The 17,179-nt window shown below is 49.2% G+C and overlaps 1 protein-coding gene across 3 annotated transcripts in view; it reads left to right on the top strand.

The window, feature by feature from the left end:
* SAPCD1 (suppressor APC domain containing 1) overlaps positions 1–17,179 on the top strand; it is a 143,027-nt gene that overhangs the window by 106,186 nt on the left and 19,662 nt on the right. The window lies entirely within an intron of this gene.

Below are 17,179 nucleotides of genomic sequence, written 5' to 3'. Positions count from 1 at the left end.
TACATGATTGTAATTGCAAGATGCCATGCGTCAAATTGCAGCGTTGTGTGCGGGACGTGCTCGCCCAAAAGTTATTGCAGCTGGCACAGGTGGAATGAATCACCACAGGTGGAGGCTATACAGCCTGAAAACACATAAATTGCACACCCAAACCCCTCCCACAACCACACCCACTCCAAAATGCTACCGACAGGACTAGCGATGTTGGGCCTGGGGGACCTGATAGCACTGCACTGCAAGCACTGCAAGTACTCCAACTTCAAGAAGAACACTACAACAGCCGGCCGCACAGAGGAGACGCAGGAGGAGGAGGAGGAGGAGGAGGAGGGCAAGGCAGGGGCAGCAAGGCCCACCAGCACAGCCACTACCACCACGCAGGCAGCCCGCAATCCCACGCCTCCGAGCTAATCCGTTCAACCTCACTGCTGAGCAGATCCACACCCTCTACCGTTTGGACCGGGACACCATAACCGCCATTGTCAACATGACACACGCTGACCTTGTCAGCATGATAGATAGCCCAACCGCCATCCCACCCCTACTGAAGGTGGTGTCTGTACTCCACTTCCTGGCCACAGGCACCTACCAGCACACAGTCGGACAGTTGCATGGCATTTCACAGCCACTATTGTCACGGACACTATTCCAAGTGCTCGATGCCCTCCTGAAGCACACAGACGACTACATCTCTTTACCACGCTCGGAGCAGGAGCTTACAAACACAAAAGTGGGATTCCATACCGGGTTGCATTGGTGCCATCGACTGCACCCATGTGGAATTGGTTGTCCCACATGCCATGGAGGTCCAGTACCGCAACCGGAAACAATATCATTCTATCAATGTACAAATGGTGTGTGACTCCAACAGGATCTTTACACATTGTTGTGCCCGATTTCCAGGATCAACCCATGATTCTATGGTCTTGAGGAACTCTACAATACCACGCTACATGGAGCGACACGCAGGGCACCGATCCTGGCTACTCGGTGAGTCTCATTTAATGCATGAGAATGTGGGGTAGGTGATGCGTCAATGACCTGGCAGGAAGGGGGTGGGGATGCGTACGTAGCAATGTCATTCCACAAACATCCTTCATTGTCCACATACAGGTGATGCCGGGTATCCACTGAAGAGATGGCTCCTTACACCAATCCGGAACCCACAGAACCAGCATGAGGAGGACTACAACCATGCCCACTCACGTACCCGTGTAGTCATAGAACAGGCATTCGGCCTACTGAAGGCTCGTTTCCGCTGCCTCAGCAGGTCTGGCGGGGCACTCCTGTACCGCCATGAGAAGGTTGCAAAGATGGTCATGGCATGTGTCATGCTACACAACATGTGCGTACGTAGAAATGTGGCCATGCCTCCTGACGCAGAACTGCAAGCACCTGAAGATGGTCATGATGAGGGTGGGGATGTGGCAGCACCTCAAAGAGTCCGCGAGGCACAGGAGGCCCGTGAAATTCGTCAGAATCTCATAGATGCATGCTTCTAGCACTCACGCCTGGTGGCTGTTACATGGACACGGGACTTGTGGCACTGTGTGTGTCTGGAACATGCACAATGTGGACTGTACGCCAAGAAAGGCCTCGTACACAAAGATCAATGTCCACACATCTCATTGGATGAATATGAAGATATGTATAGCAAATGTGAAATGATATTACACACCCAATCGACCCGCCACCCAAAAAAGCCCAACACACCCCCTCCACCCTCCTACCTCCCCCCCGAACACCAGTGTCCAAAGTTGCTCATTGTCAGTGGGCAGACGCTATTGCAAGCCCCCTCTCCGGGTATCAGGGGCACCCCTGCCTGTGGAGCGCAGGTTCCTCCCAGATCTACGTTGGGGGCTGCCCTGGACGGAACTTGCAACGGATGATGTCTCTGCCTGCTCACGTCCATGCATGTCCCTAAGGGTTTGTGAGAGCTCAGTGAGCACACGGCGCACAGCGGCAAGTTCACCACATACGTCTTTGGACGTCGCATGCAGTTCCCCCCTCAGGCTCTCGGTGCTTCTCTCCATTTGTCCCCTCAGGCTCTCGGTGCTTCTCTCCATTTGTCCCCTCAGGCTCTCGGTGCTTCCCTCCATTTGTGCCCTTAGTGTCTCTGTACTTCGCTCCATTTCTGCCCTAAGTGTCTCAGTAGATGTTTCAATGGCTGCCTTAGAACCCCCACATTCAGCAGCATGCTCCTTGAGGAGCGTGGCCAGTTGCTGCTGTTGCACAATCATCTGCTCGAGGGACTGTTGCCTCTGCTGGGCCATGCCCATTTGCGGTGGTGTCACAGAGGGGCTGATCACCTCATGTTGCCTTGCCACAGGCCTTGTGGGGGTTGGCCAGTCGTCTTGTGGGTGCCCCTGCGTGGTTTCCTCATGGTGTACGGGATGAAACAAACAGGGGGATTGAGACAGGTCATGGATGGGTCCTACATCGACAGCACCGTTTTCTGTGTCAGAGCATGCTGGCATGAAAGCAGTGTCACCTATGGTGCTGCTGCCACCAGAAGCAGTGCCTTCTGTGACATCCATTGGGGGGACCTGTGGTGCTGCTGTTGTGGACATGCTGGCTGCTGGGGTGCCTGTTGAAGTCCCCTCCAGTGTGCTGCCACTTGATTTGTGCTGCTGCCGTGTCTTGATCCGTGCAGCTGAGGTGGAGGGTCTTTGGCCGTTGGTCTTGGCCCTCTTTGCAGGTGTGCTGGTAGGGGTGTCCTGAAGCTCGTCGTTTGAATCGGACCCTGTGGTGGAGTAAAGGAGGGCGAGCGTTATTTATGGGTCTGTGGAAATTGGAATGGCAATGTATCACATGCATTGGGGTGGTACCTGAGGGTGATCTGGGTCAGGGCCTTGGAGGTGGTCTCATTTTTGTGTGGATTGAGGATGCAGTTATTTTGCAGCCTGCAGTTAGGGTGTGCATGCTGCACATGTAGAGGGTGTTTTTAGGATTTTTACTTATTTATGTATTTAATCTGACTTTTAAAGGGCGCTATCATGGCAATGTATGTGGACGTTCTCCTGGACATGTGTCTCTATTGCACTATGGGGACACATGGTACTTCACATGATTGGACATTGTGGATTTAGCATTGTTTTATTTGGGCCACCTACCTGATTCTTCGGATGTCTGCACTCCTTTCTCCATCCCTCCGACTCCCTCTATGCTCTCCATTCCAATGGTGGAGGCACAGATTTCTTCCCAGGGGGTCAACTTGATGGGTGATTCCGATCCTCCCCCGGTAGCTGTGGCAATGTTTCGGTTGGCAGAAAGTATGCTCCGGACGCGTATCCGCAAGTCGTCCCATCGCTTTCTGCCTTGCTGTGGGTTGCGGGGTGCGGTCCCCACCGCACTTACCCGCTGTGCCACCAGGGCCCATATGGCCTTCTTGTTCGCAAGTGCCGTCCTGGTCATTTGCGTCGAGAAGACGACGGCAGCATTCTCCTGGAGGGTCTCTGTGAGCACGGTGAGTTCCTCATGGGAGAAGTGGACCTGCCGCTTGCGATTGCACGCTTTTTTTGCAACTTTTCCCATATTTATTTTTTTGACTGGGGTGGCTAACGGGTTGGGATGTGTCTCGGGGTCGGATTTTTAATGGTTGTGTTGGGATTCTGATTTTATAGGTGTACGGCGTGCTGTTTCCCAGTCCGGCCCCATGTTTTTACTTCCGTTTCCGTATATTTACGGTGACCGTAATTTGCGCTGACCGCTCATTACGGTGACCGCTAAGATGGGTGGCGGAATTGCACCTAGGGCGGCGTACGACGGCGGTAACTGGCGTTTTGGGGTCATTTCCGCCATCGCGGCCTTTGCACTTCCGCCATGGCGTAATGCTCGTGCCCGATTGGTCAGAATTAGCCGCACTTTGCTCCATCGTGCAATGGCGGAAACGCTATTTACGCTATGGCGGTCATGTCAGTTACTTTCCGCCAGGGTCGTAATGAGGGCCTATCTCTTTGTAGAACCCTTTCGGATTCTTCCTAATATCGGGAATAGATTGTTTAATGGTGTTCACTTCCTGTCTCGAGAACGGGACGTGAACAAACTGTGATACATAATGTGCAGGAATATCTTGAGCAGCTGCACCCGTTGCAACATTAGCGGGAATCTCAACTTTTGGGACAAATGTCAGAGGAACCTCTCTCATAGACAACTGAGAAGTGGGCAACTCTGAACGCTTACTAAGCAACAGAGCTAAATTGAGCGCTAAAGCAGCTGAAGAAGTGTCAAACGAAAAAGCTCTCTTATGAATATTCAATAATTCTGCGGGACAACAAATCTTTCTTTTTATACATTCATCCTGCAGGTACTCTACCATTACCTGTATCACTTTCCTCTGCATTTCTGGCGTATACTGACTATACCCCCTAATCGCATCTTTTGTACAAATTTGCATTTCCTCATTTATCGATTTACGACAAGGAAAGAACCGTTTCTGTACTAACATAGCGTCCAAACTATCACCATCTACATCTTCATTCCGTAACCTTTCCACCCCCCTTCTATACTCAAAAAAGCTCTCGACGTGTTCATATACTTTCTCCGCAGTATCTCTAGAAAATGCTAAAACATTCAGATCCCTTAACCCTTGTGGGAGATCTATATCATTTAACCTGTTCCACATTATCCGTAAATGAACTCCCAATCCTTCAATAAAAACGTTTTTCTCAGGAAAATTGTCTAAGTTATAGAGTGTGGCAAAAACATCACCTTGTTCACCCTTCTCCATGCAATGTCTGGCACATGCAGTCAATTCATGCTTTCTCTCTGGAGACACAGTATTCAGAGTTACAACCCTCGATCCCGCTCCCTGATCAACTACAAGCGGTGCAGAACCACTTGGAAGAGGAAGAGTAGGAAAATCTTGTATATTCGGAAATAGAGGTGCTATCACTGGTGCAGCAGCAAACCCACCGGACCCGTAACAGCAGGCAAAGGTAGAGGAGCAGGTGGAGGAGCAACGACAAGAGGAGGAACAACAGCAGGAAGAGGAACATACAGAGGTGGCGCAGTGGCACCAGGCATTCGTTCATTTAAGTTTGTCAATCAACTCATCAGATACATGAAAGTCTTTAGAAGGATACATTTTCTGGATACCAAGTGAAAAAGCCCTATCCATATTCCTAACTGACTCAGATTGTTTATTCTGGTCATATAACAACGCTTTTTCGGCGTTTGTCATATGACGGCGTGCATGCTTTTCTCTACTCTTAAGCTGCTGCATAGCTTCTTTCTTCCAATTCTGTAATACATCAAATGCTGCAGGTCTAGCCTTTTTCTTTAATAATATGGATTCTAAGTATTCAATACGAGGGATTTCAAAAATACCATTGATTGGCCACTGAAGTTCAGAAGCATGTCTAGTTTGTCTGTGCCAAATATCATTGAATACTACACTACCAATGCCGTGCTTACAGTACATAGTACATGCTGGCGACCCCTGCATTGGCGCCGGTTGGCCAAATTCCAAAGATTGTCTGTCACTGCGGAATAATGCCCTGAAGCAGGCAGACAATTTCCCAGGCATATCAGAATACTGGTGTTACCTGGTCAATAATTGCACTAGCAAGTGTAATATGCCAAAACTAATTATCAGGCTACTTAAGAATCGGGTCACGACTCACCTGATCAAATCCTAAGGAGGTCCGATCGGATTTCAAAGAACTATCAAATGTCCTACGTGGTTGGTGATTTCGGCAAATCTGCCCGCCTCAATATATGGACCCTCGTCAAGATGCTGTCTCGGACCGCATGCTCACCGTCCAGGGATCGGGTCGTGCAGCGCTGCTGGGGTATCGCATCTCATCCAAGAAAGGGGCCCCCTTTGTCACCGTCCGATCCCGGTCCGATAGCCGCATCAACCTTCAATGAGATGGCCTCAATCTTGAGGGTCCCTATTCGGGCACCATCTGTAAAAGCAAAAGGCGATATCGAGGCTGAGTACCCCAAAAGGAAATACACCAAACACGGGCTTATAAAGATTCACAGATCTTTATTCTAAAACTGCACAGTTACAAAGAAAGAAAGTATCAGATAGCTATCTGGCCCTCAGTACATCACAGCGAATACCAGCCCTTTCGGTGTGAGAAGTGAGTGGTTCTGGACGTCTAAACAGTTGTACATTTTATACATTTCCAATCATAATGTCCAGCCCCTCTACAGGTTAATAATCCGTGGTCTAGAGTTTGTGCCGAGTTCACTTCTGGCTTGTCCAACAATTTGCTCATGGATCATCCTCAGTTTACATATAAACAAGTTACAATGGCAACAGTGTATTCTCGGATTTAACAATAAGCCTTAGCACATGTCCTATACAATGCAGTTCAGCTAGTGTCCACGTTCAGTGTTTATATAACATTGTAGTCGATGTGTGTCCGCAGATCGGACTTGTTGGCGCAGAAAATCCTCTGTCTACAAGTCAGGCATGGGACAAGGTCTCTTTACTCAACCCAAACATTCGGCCAACGGACAGTTTATACATTAACTCATGTACAAGGTTCAGGACGGCTTAGTTACAAGCGGGAAACACTGTCCACCATTTTAGAACACAGAATCACTTTAGAATATAAATCAAAATGGTGGATGACCTAAAATGGCGGCGAAGTCGATCTAGAATCGGAACTTTGCAACGCTGTTTTCTTCGCAGAGCGACTGGGCTTAGGCCAATATATACAATAAAGGAGGCACGATATGATATCCCGTTCAACACTTGGAGCCAGACACCCGGTACAGGGTAGTTAGACAGTAGTCACCAGAAAGACTTCGCTAAAATAACCTCATACCTACAAACCATGCCGGTAAGATAGCTCAGCGGGTTGAGCGCTCGCTGCTGCGATCTGAGCGTGATGTGCAGGTCGCGGGTTAGAATCCCGGCAAGGCCAACTCAGCCTTTCATCCTTCCGAGGTCGATAAAGGAGTACCAATTTCAGTTGAGTGATATTTTATGTAAATATGTGCTCTGTAAAGCGCTTTGGATTAAGGCACTATATAAATAACACATCATTATCATTAACCAGGCTTCCGAGGTTAGACATGGATGTGGGTCCCATCCCGGCACACTGGGTCAGGACCTGCCTAGCTGCTTCAGTCTTTTCTGGCATTTTACATGTGCGAAAGAAGCGGGCCTCGGCAACCACTGGCATCTGCGGTCCAGTACTGGCAGTTGGTTCATCCGAAGCTGTGATATAAATTGTCGTACTGCCGGGTCAGGACACAGTCCTCCTATAGCGATGGACCACATGGGATGCTGCCTCGTATCCTTTGAGCTTCCAGATGTGGCAGTAGTTATTACACCAGTCCCATCTAGTGAATCGCCTCACAAAAGCCTTTTCCAGATCTAGATAAGGAGCTCCTCTACTAATGTTTGGGGTCCGATTGATTTCAGAGAACATGGCTTGGTTTATGGTCTTGTGGTAACTGCCCCTGTATACAGCTTCACCATCGAAACTTACACTTATCAGGAGTGTACATACAGTGCTAGATTTGGCTTTGCTGTACAAGCAGCCTCTGGCCCGAAGCGCCCTGCCCCTTAAGGAGGTCAGGCCGAGTTCCAGACGTATACATTCAACTGGCACGAGGGACTCACACCCAAGACTGCACGCCAGAAAAACCCCTCTATTTTGTTTAACCATGAGTAATCCTGCATGGCACAGCCCTCTAGACCGTAAAGTACTGCTGGGCAGAGGCACTGGCTATACAGGGTGGTAATACCTGCTGTTGAATACCCAGCATGCTCTCTGGCAAACTTACATACCTGGTAAGTGAGTTGTTTTGCCCTTCTACTTTTGTTGGCAATTATCTGCTTATAGTCGGGCACTGCACGTAATACCAGACCCAGGTAAGGATAAGACTGAACATAGTTGATCGTACCAAGCAGTGTCCTTCCTAACCCTGTTGTCTTTCTTCCTTGATATCACCGTGATGTTAGTCTTATCCAGGTTCATGGCTAAGTCATGCTGGCGTGTGTATGCTGCAAGTTCGTTAAGCATACTCCTCATACCGGTCAGGGTACCATTCGGACATGGCCAGGTCGTCGGCGTACAACATTCCGACAATTGGGGCCTCACTGATCTATGGAAGACAGTTTGCTTTGTGCGACAATCGTGATAGAAGGTCGGCTAAATACAGATTAAACAACAGGGGGGGGGCAAAACACATCCTTGTTTGACTCCCCTGTTTCTCCGTATTACGGGTGTAACCGTTCCTTCATTATCTAACCTCACCCTTGCCCGGTTGTCACTGTGACAGAGAATCAGTATGTGCAAAAGCCAGCCCGGACACCCCAATTTCACCACAAGATGCCCCTATTCACTTGGTCAAGTGCAGATTTAAAGTCCACGAATGCAACCTACATTGTTGTGCTACTCTTGCTACGAGTCGTCTCTATCAGAGGATCCAGGGCTCTGATGTTATGAACGGTCCCTGAACCTGGCCAGAAACCAGTCTGAAAAGGGCATAGTGTGTTCTTTGCCTCCACCCATTTTCATTTAACTCTTTCAGTACCAATGTGGCAAAGAGTTTACCAGTAACGTCCAGCATGGACAGCAATCAGTAGTTATTAACATTCGTCCGCTGCCCTTTCTTGTAGATGGGTACAAGAACAGACTGCTGCCATGAGGTTGGTACACTTCTTTCTCTGCACACTCGAGCGTACAACGTAAGCAAGACATGTGTCCAGTTTTCTGGGTCACTCTTAAGGACCACATTGGCCCAGCCATTAGGACCTGTTGCTCTTGATGTCTTCAGCTTTTTTATGGCAGCCACTAGTATCTTCGAACTCATGGTCAATTGCTCGAGAGGCTACAGGATCAAAGAATTTAGAAGCGATATATGAACTCCATTCAACTCCTGACATAGAATGTATGATCTTATTTACCCAGTATTTTCCATATTTCACCGGTGTCTTGGTTCTTAAAGGCTTGGACAACCGCTGTCACTCTGACCTTTGCATCATGGACCAGTGGTGCTTTAGCCAAGATCGATATTCTTTTTTTTATCCTTGTGATTTCACCAAGCACCGCAACTGAGGGGCCTGAGGTTTGTCACATACCAATAAAGTACGGATGTCACTACGATTGCGATGCTTGCGATCACTTATCTTTATGATCTGATAGGTTATTTATACAGAGGTTTCAAAGCGCGGACCTGGGGATCGAACCTGTGTTGCTCCGTGTCGTCTTGCTTCCAATGCGAGCACGTTGCCCCTAGGCTCTGCTCCCGGATTAAGACATTACTGGGCCGTGTGTTACTGGCCACTATGGGTTTTCTATTTCATGCCCCCGTAGTGTGTGCTGTCTGGGAAAGCCATTCTTCTACTTCATTGGCACTTTTGCCCGTAAGCCTTCGCCAGTCAGAGCGGTCTTGAAGAAAGACCATGGCACATAGTTTAATCTGGGTCCAGCGGACTCGATTTCCCGCATGGTGTGGCATCGGGTCACCACACCTATGATTATCGTTTTCTCTGATGTTCTTGTCCAGAACCGATGTCATCATAGCGTGGTCACTGAATTCATTAGGAACTACTTTGAGGGAAATCACCTGCTCTAAAAGGCAGTTGTTGAGGTCGTTTCTAACACCAATCAGAAGCCCTCCCGCAGGGCGGCCCACACCCTCCTTTGTAGCCTCTGCTTGGTGAAAAACATATCCATCTATTGCAATATTAAACGTAACCCAAGTCCCTTATAGTGCAAATATATCATGGTCTGTTAGAATGTCTCTGGACCTGACTTTGTGGAACCAATGGGCAAACCCCCCTGGTATTCCAGTTTATGACTCAAAAACTTCACTGGTGGTTTCTGGTTTTAGGAAGGACTCTCTGTAACCTTTCCAACCCCGTAGCATCATCAAACTTGGGACTTGGGTCAGGTACAGTATTTACAGTAGGGGCTTTGATACCCAGTTGTGATCTTTTACATTGTGGACAGCATGTTGGCTGCTCAGCCCTGGCCAACTTTATGTCAAGCACAAATCCCAGGTATTTTAGGGATCCCCGATGCTGCCGGATCAGCAGAGCAGTCTCAGGCAAGCCGCAGCGGACCCTTGACACCATTCCGGTTAGAGAGGGGAGGGATTCTATGAAATCAAAGTCTCCCAAATTCAGGATCCTCAACGAAGGAACTTTGTTGAATAGAGTTATAAGGGCTGAGCGATTTAAGTTTCGATTCCCCCATGTTTCTGCTACCTGTCCCATTGTGAAGACCTTTGGGTCCAAGTCCGCATGGGGCCTTTCCGCAGTGGACGAAATGTGCTGTTGATCCCAATGTGAGAATGAGGAGGCTGTGTAGCTTTCTCCTACGTTAGATTAGCGTCCTCGTAGCAGGTGGCTTCTTATTTTCTCTGTTAGTGGGGGCAGGCTGTGCAATAAGGACGGTCTGTTTCGGGCAGTCCTCCTTCACTAACCAACTGGTTAATGTCCCGACATTTTGGACCAATCTTCTCTTACGGCGCGCTGCTCGTTTCCGTACCTGTTTGGACTTTACGTTGGTGTCGGATCTGACTGTAGAATTAAGAGGCTGTATTTTGGGATTATCTATCTGAATACGGCGGGCCTTTTTTGTCTTAAGCACCCTATTCTGGAGCCTCTTGGCCAGCCGTTGTTGTTTGCGGGAAGGGTAGGTTATGGACAAGTTTACTTCCGTCTCGTTAATGTTCTGTGACTCTAGGTTGGCAATTTGGACACCATCCGTGGGATGGATGTGTTGATCCGCCATCATCTCGTGAAGTTGTGTGATGGCGTCCCCCTGCCTTTTTAGATTTTCATGTATCGCCCCGCAAAGTTTGAACAGTATCTTAATGGCAAATTGCAGAACACCATAGTTAGGCCCGCCTTCTGAAGTATCGTGCAAGCTATGATTAATGCTGGATATTGATCAGGCAGAACCGTTATTCGTATCGAAAAGCAAGTTAGGACCAGCTGATAGTCTCTGTTGGGAAGCAGATTGAAGACGAGCGTCCTTATCGCCCCCATCTGCAAGGGCCGCCAATACTGATTGGCTTACGTCCATGACACCCCCAGCTACGGGCTCCACCGGAGTCTCCTGACTCACAATAGTTCTGGGGCTTTTCGAAGCACTCCCCTGCAAGGCATAACACAGCATCAATAAGGAATGATGGTCAATGTTCTGTGCAGAGTTACTCGCACTCCCCTGGGATCTGCTCGTGGCGTCTTCAACGATAGATAGTTGGGCAGGCTTTTTATTTATTTATTTGCCATTTATTACAGCACACAAACCCTGAGGCATCTAGGCGGTAGTTACAGAAAGTGCAGGTTCACGTTTGATAATTGCAGGTAGGTACAAATCAGGCACAGAGAAGAGGGGAATGTTTTTGTGTTAATGGAACATGCTGGGGTATGTCGTTGTAATATAGAGGACTTAATGTAGGAATTCTTTCTGGGGTAAACATATATTGTAGTATCGAGAAGACGGGGGTGATTCACTGAAACACAGGGGTGTTTTGTGTTGTTCTTGGTTGCAAACAATAAACAGAATTTTTTTAAAAAGAGCACCTGCCAGAGGGAGGGAGCGAGCGGTCTCCGGTAAAAGACCTCTCTGCCTGGAGCAAATGACATCCACGCAGCAGATCTGGCCCCTTGTGGTACCTGGTGCGGCGTTGCCCGCACGTTGACGGAGAGGAGCCTCTCCCCGCCCCGAACAAACAAAATGTGCTTGCCCAAATGAGTGGTATCCCAACCCCGTAACTGTGCGTATCCTTGTGGCTACGCTAACCCAGAGGGTGTGTCAGGAGCCGGTCATGCCCCAGGCTCCCCACAGACGATGGTGGGTGCGATGTCAAGCTGTCGCACTGCATCGCCCTAACTGTTTAAAGTGAACTCAGTACTGACGTGCATTTGATGCTGGAAACTCGCATGTGCTTAATAGGCTCAAGGTAGTCCCAGTAATTCTGTGCCCTGAAGCTGTGATCCCGCACGTTATCGGTTTGCTTTAAGTGGACCCCATGATCCTGCATGTTTAAAATGGGCCCTGTAACCTAGGGTGTCATCAGGGGGCGTTACAACTGTCTATATGCCACCAGCCGTCCACCAACTCTGACCATCACTTGATTGTGGTAATGTCCCCTTTAAGAGTGTGAGTCATGACTGTGTCATGATTGGCTCCCATTAAAAGGAGCCGCAGCCGGCAGGTGCATTACTCCATGCCTGGCACTTCTGTCTCCGTGCTTCATTTTGGGCCTGCAGGTTGACGTTGTGTGACCACAGTACTGCAGCCCCCCTGATGATCCCAGATCTGTGTGTGTGTGTGTGTATGCTTGGTGCCTCCAGGCAACGGTTCAGCTGTGTGCTCAGGGCCACAGCAAGAAGTGTGGGTGTCCTGAACAATCAAATTAGTCCGCGCGACCACGGCAACACAACTGTCTGTGACCACAACAATACCCTGGAGTGAGGCGTGCCCCCAGCACTGATCCGGCTGGCCTGTGTGATCACAGGTCCAGCCCCAAAACAGGTGCTACTACATGCATCTTCTCGCTGTTTTTGCAGCGCAAAGTCTGTGAACTTGGGACAGAGTTGAGGGAAGCAAGGTGGCCGCCAGGCGGGACATATCAGCTCGTGCATGGGTCCTTCCCAGTCCTGGCCTCGGGTTTAAACGGTGTGTGCAGACTCTCAACAGAACTAGCCCCGCACTGTTTGGTTCTCATTTGCCAAACCCTAGACGGAGTGCAGCCCAGCCAAGCTGAGCTTGTGAAAGGGCGCAGGCGCAGGCTTCTTTTGCAAGTCTGTTGCCAATCCAGCCCATGGGTTTTACTGCAGGTGATTGCAAAGTACTCCAGGCGGGATGTGAGCTTCTGAAACCGGCTGCCTGTGCCTTCACGCCCCAGCCCCGAACAGGACTTTCAGAAACTTCTCAAAACGTCCCACGGGTGGATCGAGATTGCTTTTGGAAAGTTGTGTGCAGTTTCTCAAACGGCTCGGAAGTTATTAACATCTGGAAAAGAAGGCTCTCCCTGTGGGATGGGAGTCTTACCACAGAGGCAGGGTTGCTCCCGCTGACATGTATGGAGGAGCATGGCATGGTGCCCCAGGCAGCACTTTAACAAGGTAGGAAAGGGGGTGCATGACATTGCGTGTGAGTTGTCAGGATTGTTTCAAAATTTAAAAAAAAATCTTAACTATGAATTGAAAACCAAAAACGTTTGTGCATAAAAAGATTGACCTGCCATTGAATCGGGCTCTCCTGGGTTCCTTGTTTAATCAGGTACCGCTGCTATTTTCAAATCCAGATTCTCACCAGTAGAAGGCAGTGCAGGATAAGAAATGGAGTGTCCTGCGGAGTCGTCGTCCCTGATCGCAACCCCACTTCTACCCTCCTCCCCCCGGCTGCCACTCCTCCCCCCTCTGGCGCATTTCTCCTGTTCACGGTGGTTTTGGAGATCCTGCACCTGGGAGGGAGGGGTCCACAGGGGAATCGGGTAGCGTCTATTTCCCCATAGGATTGCATTGGGAGTGCAGTTATTTTAGGCCTAAATCGGGAGGGTTGGCATGAAAACGTCGCCACGTGGCTTCCTCTTCCGGGAGGACACACTTGAGGTTGCAGCCCCTAAGCACCCAAGTGCCGGCGGCCATTCCCTCACTGCTGCCCCAGCTGGAGTCTGATACACCACGACCAGCTGATGTTGCCCCAGAGCAGCCAGCCTAGACAGTGCTTCCAAAATGTGGTCCTCAGCTGGGGCCCCCAGTCCCACCACAACATTGGCGGGACAAGCTGACAGAAGTTCCAGCCACAGAAACAGTCACTGTAAATTCCTCCGGTGACCCCTCACACGAAGGGTCACCAGAGGAAGTTACTGTCCTTTTGTTTCCCCCTCCCCAGTTCACCTGGGGTCTCTGTGCCATATTTCTGTGTTTATAAAAGATGGCTTGAAAAGTACACAATTCAAGCCATCTTTTTTAAAGCTTTGCCAATCGACAAAGACGCATCAGACTTTGTCCGTCGTCAAAGCTTTATAAAAGATGGATTGAATTGTGTTCTTTTCAAGCCATCTTTTATAAACACAGAAATATAAATGTTATATATTCATGTGCGAACCTTACTATGGTTTGTGTACTTTGCAAGCCATCTTTTCTAAACATATCTGTATGTTTATAAAAGATGGCTTGCATAGTACACAAACCATACTAAGGTACGCACACAAATATATAAATGCTTTCAGGCATTTATATATTTGTTTGCGTACCTTACTATGGTATGTGTACTTTTTAGGCCACGGCCATCCCGGAAGCCACGCCCCTAGATGAGGGCCTCCCTCATTTTCTTACCCCACTTAAAGCCCTGAGCCTAGGCCAGTGTACCAGTGGTAATGGCACTGCCTGCACCCACTGTCTGGCCAGGGGGTACCACCGTATGGAAGAAAAGGGATTCCCCTCTGTTCCTGGGCAACAGGAAAGAACTTCAACCTGCATTAGCCCCCCACTTACCTTTTTCCGTCGGCGGCGGCCAGTGCTGTTGCTGCCCCGCAGTCCTCAGCACCCCGGCTGGCCGCCATGGAAAGGAAAGAGGGGCTCCGTACCGAAGCTCACCTTCCCTTTCCATGGCAGCCATCTTAGCAAAGTATTTTCATTCATTGAAGGAGACGTAGCGCGTGTCCCGTTGAATGAATGAAAATACTTTTTTTTAGCACCCTAGGTTACTGCTTTGGTACCCCAGGGTGCTAATGGCGTCAACACCCCGTTCCAGCCCTTGTTAACGGCACATGCTCACCGTATTCAGGCAGTCATGTCCCCTTCTTGGCACTTTATGTTGCCTCTGGAAGGTGCTTACCAAAAGGCTCCAAACTGTTCCGGCTCCTCTCTGAGTGATGGCCAGGAGACATTCTGATGTCATTCGATGCCACTGCCACGTCCAACAGGAATCCTTGACCATCTTGGGGCTGAAATGCTGTATTTGAAGCGTTGGCTCATGAAACCTTCCTTCTCCAGCATTGGACCTTTCGTAGGTTCACCTGTGTTTCCTTCTCCAGCACTAGGCCTTTCGCAGATTCACCTGTGTTTCCTTCTCCAGCATTGGGCCTTTCGTAGGTTCACCTGTGTTTCCTTCTCCAGCATTGGACCTTTCGTAGGTTCACCTGTGTTTCCTTCTCCAGCATTGGACCTTTCGTAGGTTCACCTGTGTTTCCTTCTCCAGCACTAGGCCTTTCGCAGATTCACCTGTGTTTCCTTCTCCAGCATTGGGCCTTTCGTAGGTTCACCTGTGTTTCCTTCTCCAGCATTGGACGTTTCGTAGGTTCACCTGTGTTTCCTTCTTCAGCATTGGGCCTTTCGTAGATTCACCTGTGTTTCCTTCTCCAGCATTGGACCTTTCGTAGATTCACCTGTGTTTCCTTCTCCAGCACTAGGCCTTTCGCAGATTCACCTGTGTTTCCTTCTCCAGCATTGGGCCTTTCGTAGGTTCACCTGTGTTTCCTTCTCCAGCATTGGACCTTTCGTAGGTTCACCTGTGTTTCCTTCTCCAGCATTGGACCTTTCGTAGATCCACCTGTGTTTCCTTCTTCAGCATTGGACCTTTCGTAGATTCACCTGTGTTTCCTTCTCCAGCACTAGGCCTTTCGCAGATTCACCTGTGTTTCCTTCTTCAGCATTGGGCCTTTCGTAGGTTCACCTGTGTTTCCTTCTCCAGCATTGGGCCTTCTGTAGATCTACCTGTGTTTCATTTTCCAGCATTGGACCTTTCGTAGATTCACCTGTGTTTCCTTCTCCAGCATTGGACCTTCTGTAGATCTACCTGTGTTTCATTTTCCAGCATTGGACCTTTTCATAGGTTCACCTGTGTTTCCTTCTCCAGCATCGGACCTTTCGTAGGTTCACCTGTGTTTCCTTCTCCAGCATCGGACCTTTCGTAGGTTCACCTGTGTTTCCTTCTCCAGCATTGGACCTTCCGTAGATCCACCTGTGTTTCCTTCTCCAGCATTGGACCTTTCGTAGGTTCACCTATGTTTCCTTCTCCAGCATTGAACCTTTCGTAGGTTCACCTGTGTTTCCTTCTCCAGCATCGGACCTTTCGTAGGTTCACCTGTGTTTCCTTCTCCAGCATTGGACCTTTTCGTAGATTCACCTGTGTTTCCTTCTCCAGCATTGGACCTTTTGTAGGTTCACCTGTGTTTCCTTCTCCAGCATCGGACCTTTCGTAGGTTGACCTGTGTTTGCTTCTCCAACATTTGACCTTTCATAGCTTCACCTGTGTTTCCTTCTCCAGCATTGGACCTTTCATAGTTCCTCCTGTGTTTGCTTCTCCAGCATGGGACCTTTCATAGGTTCACCTGTTTCCTTCTCCAGCATTGGACCTTCTGTAGATTCACCTGTGTTTGCTTCTCCAGCATTGGACCTTTCATAGGTTCACCTGTGTTTGCTTCTCCTGCATTGGACCTTTCATAGGTTCACCTGTTTCTTTCTCCAGCATTGGACCTTTCGTAGGTTCACCTGTTTTTCCTTCTCCAGCATTGGACCTTTCATAGATTCACCTGTGTTTCCTTCTCCAGCATTGGACCTTTCGTAGGTTCACCTGTGTTTCCTTCTCCAGCATCGGACCTTTCATAGGTTCACCTGTGTTCTGTGTTTCCCTGTCACCAGGTTGCGTTCACTCGCCCTGGGTGAAATGCCCCAGCAGTAGAAGTACCTTCGATCTGCCTCCTTGGGACCCTCTCTTCTGAACCATTGAGCATGGGAGGTTTAGGCGCTAGCCCGGGGAGCCAGTTTCAGTTTCTTCCCTGCATCGCGTGCATGGGAGGCCATGCAGGACTTTACCGCTTTCCTGCATGCGAATGTAAGGAAGCATTGGTTCTTTTGGTTTTACAAACATTCCTCGGCTGCTGCGGCGCTATCCATTACATTTTGCTGCTCAATCCTGCACAGTGTCATCATGTTCCGCCTGGAAGAACTTTGCTGGAGCGTAACTCCATGCATATGATGCCTGAAGAGGACCTCATGTCCAATAAATCAATGCTCAAGGAATGGAAGAGGACATTCTTCCTCAAAGACCCTCAGAGGGAGTGCATTTATTGCTTCAACCTTTGATAAACCTGAACTGTGCACGCTGCGCAAGGGGTTCTCTCTGAAGAGCACTGACTGGCAGAGGTAGGAGACCCCTCTCTCTCCCCACTCGCAAGAGTGCCTCTGATAATAAATATCTGGTGTAAAGAAGAGCTAGAGATCAGCACGTGATCTTCCCAAATT

The sequence above is a fragment of the Ambystoma mexicanum genome, chromosome 13, assembly GCF_040938575.1.
Source record: "Ambystoma mexicanum isolate Mex_15411 chromosome 13, UKY_AmexF1_1, whole genome shotgun sequence".
Lineage (NCBI taxonomy): Eukaryota > Metazoa > Chordata > Amphibia > Caudata > Ambystomatidae > Ambystoma > Ambystoma mexicanum.
The sequence above is the reverse complement of the archived record's forward strand: the minus strand, read 5'-3'. Positions and strand labels throughout refer to the sequence as shown.